General features: G+C 37.8%; 1 non-coding gene and 1 pseudogene across 1 annotated transcript; one reads left to right on the plus strand and one right to left on the minus strand.

Annotated features, from left to right (window-relative positions):
* Window positions 1-3,213: 3,213 nt before the first annotated feature.
* Window positions 3,214-3,287, minus strand: TRNAR-UCG (transfer RNA arginine (anticodon UCG)). Its single transcript has one exon. It is a non-coding gene; the product is annotated as a tRNA-Arg (tRNA).
* A 1,570-nt stretch (window positions 3,288-4,857) lies between these two features.
* LOC149548412 (serine/threonine-protein kinase Nek1-like) lies at window positions 4,858-6,873 on the plus strand (annotated as a pseudogene).
* Window positions 6,874-7,139: the final 266 nt, after the last annotated feature.

Consider the following 7,139-nt stretch of genomic DNA (forward strand, 5'->3'; position numbering starts at 1 on the left):
AGAGATTGGATAGATGAATCCAACATCCAACAACTTCTATAACTTAGTCTTAACTATCTCACGCAATGTTGGATTTATTCTCCTCTGAGGCTGACGGAGTGACAAACTTCCATCATTGATGTAGATCCTATGGGTGTAGAGTTTAGGGCTCAATCCTACCATATCCCCATAATCCCAAGCAAAGGCTTTTTCATGTTGATTGAGGAGCTTGGTTAACAATCCCAATTGTGATTGGGACAACTTGTTGTTTACATGGAGATTATGACCAGGAGAAAATTCCACAGTAGTTGTTAACTCTACCATTGACACTTCTAGTACTAGACTTGTAGCTACTTCACTTGGTAGTAATTGATCAATTATGTAATTGATCAATTATCTCAAGGCTTGCTGGGCAGATACAATTTTCATAGGTACATAACTTTAAGACAAAACTCTCAGCAATATCTTTGGCCACTATACATTCATTGGTAAGAATGCTTTGTATTACATCATCTTCCTCCTACATTTTCAAAAAATAGTTCCTATGCAACATCATGAGTTGGGCTACAAAATTCAGCTCTTCCTTTTTGTCCACTAAATTTGGCCAAATAGGTTCTCCCAAGTATGGTTGGGGTTGGGCAAGTGGATATAGTGCTAGCTTCCTTATGGCTTGACCATTTGAAATTGTCATACTACCTAATCTATAACTAATTTTAGCATCAGTGGTGGCTAACCAGGGTCTCCCTAATATGATAGGATAACCAACAAGTATTACTTTAGGTGATAGGATAAGAAAATCAACAGGGTATTCCCATGAATCTAAAGTCACTATCACATCTTCTATAAGACCATCTGGAGTGATAGTTGAACTATCAACAAGTTGTAACAATATGGGAGTTGTCCTTAAGCCTTTTATGCATAACCTCAAATTGCTTCTCCCAACTCAACTAAAGCATTTTTCACAGCCTGTCCATTTATGATCAAATTAACTACTAGACTACCAGGATCTGAATACTTTGGTATCACTACCTTTCCTAACATGATATTTGCTAATTGCCTGACAACATGGACTATTTGAGGATCTTTCTTCTTTTGCCTTGGCTTCTTAAGGCATGCTTCCTTAATAGCCTTTCCATAAAGAGGGATGTCCTTAATAGCTTGGAATATAGGGATTTGGATGTACATGTTTTTCAGCTACTCAACAATATCAAATGTCTCTTCCTCTTGGGATATAGATATCTCTTTATTTAGCCTATGTGAAAAGGGAGGATTAACTGAGGTGTGGTCAATAGTCCTCCTGGGTACATCAATTGGCAGGTTGGTATTTGACAGTGTAGCTTCTAGAAGTGGTGCTATAGGAGTGTCTGCAACTTCTATGATAATAGGATATTCTTGTGTAGGCAGAGTTTTACTAGATCTCAAATGGATATCAGATATCTCTAGTTAATAAGTAGGGCACTGCTGAGTATCAATAGTGTACATTTGTTGCTACTATTGCTTGTTATTTGGATTTGGTTGAGATTAAGCAGTAAATTGGGTTGGCTTAGGATTAGCATTATTTGTTGTAGGAAGTGGCATTATTGCAGGTGGTTACACTAAAGGTGGTAGTTGTGGGTTACCAAAATTTTGGTTAGGCCACTGTGGAGGCTCTCTCCATTGGTTATTTTGCTGCCAATGTCCTTAAGATGGTTGCCATTGATTCTACTAATTTTTCCACTATTTATTTTGTTGATTAGGCCACTGGTTGTTTTACTAGTTTTTTCATTGATTATTTTTCTGATTAGGCCATTGTTTGTTTTGTTGGTTTTGCCAGGGAGGTTGGGAGCACTAAGAAGGATTATGATAACTTTGGTTTTGTCACTGATTGTTGTAAGGATTTGAAAATTGTAGAGGATCTTGAGGCATACCTTGTCTTGAAGCCCATGGTCAATGTTGAGCAACGAAGAACACTTGATCATTGTCCCTGTCTATCTTCATGTACTTAGTTGGCAAATGTTGATTCTCCAGGTTGGCTATCAACTTATATGTGTAGTCTTTCTTTTGTTTGCGGTAGTGAGGACAATACTCTGCCAATCATAATTCAGCTTCTATATGCTTCTTCTTTGCAGTCATGGTGCCGAGATGTGTAGCAACATCATTTATGATGTCCTGCTTGAAATCTAAGGTAAATTAGATATCTCGAGCTTTGAAATGCCCTGATTGATCCCTTTAGTGACTGTGGACCAATACCCTCTACCTTTATTCACAATTGACCTTGAGTAGTTAAGACAAATTTTCTTGAGGTCATCTCCAGAAGATTGGTATATATCACCACTAGCCATTAGGTCTAATTCTTCCAGACAATTACCGTTTACCCCTCTCAAGAAAACTAGTTTATGTGAATCCTTTATCAGTACATGATGGGGGTTCTTCTACATTGTTTACAAAAAATGTGAAATATCATCTTCCAATGTTTTGTCCTCCTTTTGTGACACTAATACATTAGGGGTCAATTTGCAATGGCAAGAAAAGGTAATGTGGTTTTGGCTTTTTTTTTTCAATTTTAGCCCGATGCTGTCACAATTGCGACAACAGGCGTCGCAATTGCGACACCAGTGGGATATAAGAGAAAAAAGAGAGCCAAAAACCCTCATTTGAATGAAATCACGTGACACAGGGTTCTTCTAAAAGGAAAGGTGCGTGTGCGGGAGATCACTTCAACAACATTGAGAGGGGCATTGAGGCGAACTCGAGGCATTCAAAGGGTCGGGCAGAGACGCGCATCGGCAAGGTGGAAGACAAATAAACCCATTACTCCTTTGTTCTCCTTGTTTTCCAGGATCAAAAGCATGCCCATTCATTTTAGTGTCCAAATGTTTGAGCTCCTTCAAGTCTTTTAACGACTACAGAGCAAAAGAGGAAAACAAGAGGCCTTTTAGTAGACATTTAGGGTAAACAATTGTTCTATTAAGATATGGCATATATCTATGAATATGTACAGATGAAAAAACATCAATATGCATTTCACTATCACTACCTTCGCATATATGGTAACATAAATGTTTTAAAACAATCCTCTAGTCATTCAGAAAACTAGTTGCAAAAGATAAGGAAATAGCCATATTGATAGTATCACCTAAGACCATGCTACAAGAAGAGCTTTAAACTCATAGAAAGCAGAGCAGTGCTCGCATTTTGCAGCGAACTTTGAGAAACATGTCAAAAAGGAAATGATAAAATTCATTTTGACAAACTCGACCACAGTGGGAGTCGAACCCACGACCTTTTGATCCGAAGTCAAACGCGCTAATCCACTGCGCTATGCGGCCCTATGATGATTGTTGTGGCCAAATTAAGTTTTTGTTACATTTTATGTTGACTATCATTTCAATGCCTATTATAATTCTATGGGACACAATTGCTCTCAACATTTTGTAGGTATATAATGAAGCTTATATAACTACTTCTCTTCAAATAATTGTGAAAAATGAAACATCAAATTCATTCCTAAGGCTGAAAATATAGAGATAAGAAGTTGGTGACCAATAATTCTCTTTAAGATGGAGGACACATTTCTGGTTACTTAGATAATGGGAATTTTACTTTGTTGGTAATTTGAGAATCTTGGAAAACCTTAGAGATCATTAAATTCCTCCATCTTAAACACTTTTTGATTAAAAAAACTAGCCCCAAATTAGTATATTTCTCAATTTATAGGCACAAAATATCTATGTTAGTAGGAATAAACCTAAATTAGAAAGCAACTTACATGAAAAAAAATTTTAATTCCCATGAACAGGAGAGCAATCTAAATGCCAACAAATTACAGTTCTTCCACTGCTTTTATTTCAACAATCCATGCGGTTGCACCATAATTGGATGCTTATCTTACAGTGATAGAAGATGTTGCTCCCTTATGTTTTAACTTGTCATGATCACCCCCTAGTGGACGTCGTGGTGGGCGAATGTGTTTGCACTGTGAGGAATTATCAACATATTTTGCATTCACACTCTTCATTTCAGATACTTCAACCTTGGTACACACAGAGAAGAAAGAAGCCATAAAACCAGTTCTTAATGAATCCTTTGTTTTCCTCACATCAGTAATTGGGGCTGGTGAGCTTTTGTTGTGTTTGGCGAGAGGCTCTTGCCAATGAGCTCTACGCATTCTTCTGCATGTCTTTTGCACATCCTTCTCCAGTAACATCACAAGACATTAACGTTCAGTAACATCAGGTTCCAGTTTAAACGTCATAAGACATTATGGTCTTGACAACAATATGGCAATCTACATTTGACCAAAGAAAATTGCAAAATATCAACCTTTAAGAGATAAATTCATTTTGGTAATTGTATTCTGGTTCACTAGGCTCAAGCTATTTGCAATTTATCTTCCCATGTCCCAAAGATGGTCATGCATTCTCATTATAATTGTTAATGTTCCTCATGAATTCCCTTTCATTTCTTGAACAAGACACTTGTTTTTAAGTGTTTCCATTGCATGCCGAGAGCTCCATGATGATGCCTCCCGTACTTCCATGGCAATGTGCTTGGATTTGTCAACAAAAAGACATGCGAAATCCATAAAAATTTGTTGTTCCTCATAGCCCAATGCATCAACGCTTATTTTATTTTGCATAGCCTTGGGTGGTAAGATCTCACTCCCGAAGCCCATTATGGTAGGATGGTAGCAACAGATTTACAACTATATATTAAAAATTTGGGATACAAGTTGGAAAATTGTTACAAGTATCCCATTACATGAGATCAAGATTCAAGTTTAAACATTCATATAATGAATAAAATTCAAAAATCCTTGCTCAATATTCATTAATTCAAGTATAAAAGTAATAATAGAACATTATTTTCATTGGAAATGAAAGGCCCTAAGTCCACAAAATGGCTAGTAATAAAAAGTACATTTGGTTGCATGTATCTTACACAGAAATGCAGTGGTATTATATATCTGGCATAGTTATGAAAGTATGGCCCTCATTGCGAAGGTCTATAGTATCTAACTTGAGGCATCCTCATTTTCAGCCTTACATTGCTAAAGGCAGGACACATTTTGGCCTTGTTCACTGTCCGACCCCAGATAGGGTCTTGAGGGGTGGATACCATCTTGAACAGGAAAATATAGATGAAAGCAACAGAAGTTGTGATAGAGAAGGTTCCAGTAATAGTGATCTAACTTGTCCAGTAAGGCCCCCTCGTGATTATGTGAATGCTAGAGATAGTGCATTGTAGGATAGCCTTTCGCATAACATTGGAAGTGAAGGTACATGGTCATACACAGGAAAGGAATTACCAAAATCTTCCAAGAAGGTTTTTTTAAATAAATATTCAGCTGTGCAGGAACCAGAGGAATCAAATTTATGTTCAGAGGATGTTCCATTGGATAGGCATTGTGGCCATAGCTTTCTTGCAGAAAATCCAGCAAGTCTTGTAGATAGAAATAAAGAAGTAAAGCACCCCATGGTTCATAAGAAAAGCTCTCCTGCAAATGCAACAAAGCGAATTGCAAAAGAGATTGTTGGAGTGGGAAGCCCTCAGACCCCTAATCGAGTTTTTCCCACTCCCAGAGTAAAAACAGATTCTGTAAAGAAGGCACATCTTACTCAAGGCAGGCAATCTGTAAGTTCCAAATTCTTATTATTTCTACAATTTTCTTTTGTTATCTTAACTGTAATGTTAACTTGAGTCATAAATTGGACAGCTACCCTATGGAGAACCTTCACCATGAGTTGTCTTGACACCAAAATTGGATGGTAAATATTCACACACAAAACAATCTCAATGTCCATCTTGTGTACCAGGTTCAACTCCAGGTATTTCTAGTCGTAGGGCCTCCCTGCCCCTACCAAAAAAGTCATCAGTTTCACGGCCTACATTCATTACTAACAGTCCTCAGAATGGAACACCTAAAGTAAAAGTTGTTAACAATGAATCTGTAACACCTAGGCCACGAAAATCTTCTTTAACTTCATGTTCATCAGCATCTTCATTTGGAAGAATTGAAGCACACACTAAGAGATCAAACCTTACTCCAGAAGATGCAACTACTGAGTCACCTTATTTTTCTAAAGCTGCCACTTTGTGGTATTCTAACAGGAAAAAATATTCAGGGCTTCGAGCTATGCAGTCTCCTGATGTATCAGTTAATGCACCCAGACTTGATCGAATTGCGGAGTTCTCCATAGCCCCTTCTGAAAAATTTCTGCCCGTTGCAAAACAACGTGTTAAGGGTACTCGCTTAGACATTCCTGGAGAAGAAAGTTGTCATTTGAGAGTAGAGAGTAGCCCATATGGATTTCGTTTAGAAAGGTCCACCTCATCAAGCTCAGGTTCAGATAGGAATGATTCAAACTGTGATAGAACACAGGAGAAGTGCACGATCCAGATCAATGCAAAAGCTCCTGCTTCTGTTCACGTGAAACTAGCCTTCAATGATGTTATTCATGTAATTAGACACAGTGCTTTTCGAGTTGGTACAGATCAAGCTGAGTCAGAGAGAGGAACTGTGAGCAGCTTGCTGCAAGGAAGAACATATGTGAATTCATTTTTAGATGTAGACAATAATGATCTAGATCTCCTATCAGTTCCCATGGGGACAACCATTACTGGCCATCATATTGTAGATCAGCACCTTAAGACAACCTCAACCTCCAACAGAGATTCTGATTATTCTCAAAAATGAGTAAAAGGAGGAATAGATCTTAAATCATATCAACAAAGAGCAGAAGCTCTTGAAGGCTTGCTAGAGCTTAGTGCACAATTACTCCAATAGCAGAGACTAGAAGAACTTGGCATAGTTTTGAGGCTTTTTGGACGTGGTAAAGTCTCCCCAAGAGAAACAACCATTTGGTTGACAAAAATCCTGAAAGGAGCAATAGTGATGTTCACTACATGGGTTGAGAAATATAGATATTTCAACATGGCACTTGTTTATATATGTTTTGTATCTAGTTTTCTGATGTGTAAATATTACTTGGCCCTCAATTTGGCTCCAAGTGGAACATTTCCTCTTTATATCCGACTTACACTGTCTCATCTATAGCATCTTTTTGCAGATAGATGGATGATGTCTGTTTGTGCATATAGGATCTGATTTTTAGGTAGTCACTGATGGTGTTGCTCTATGCTTTTCGGTCGATGGTTGGTCTGACCGCTTTCTTTAACTA

Source organism: Cupressus sempervirens, chromosome 7, assembly GCF_028749045.1.
Source record: "Cupressus sempervirens isolate cs-2001-9-10 chromosome 7, ASM2874904v1, whole genome shotgun sequence".
In the NCBI taxonomy this organism is placed as follows: Eukaryota; Viridiplantae; Streptophyta; class Pinopsida; order Cupressales; family Cupressaceae; genus Cupressus; species Cupressus sempervirens.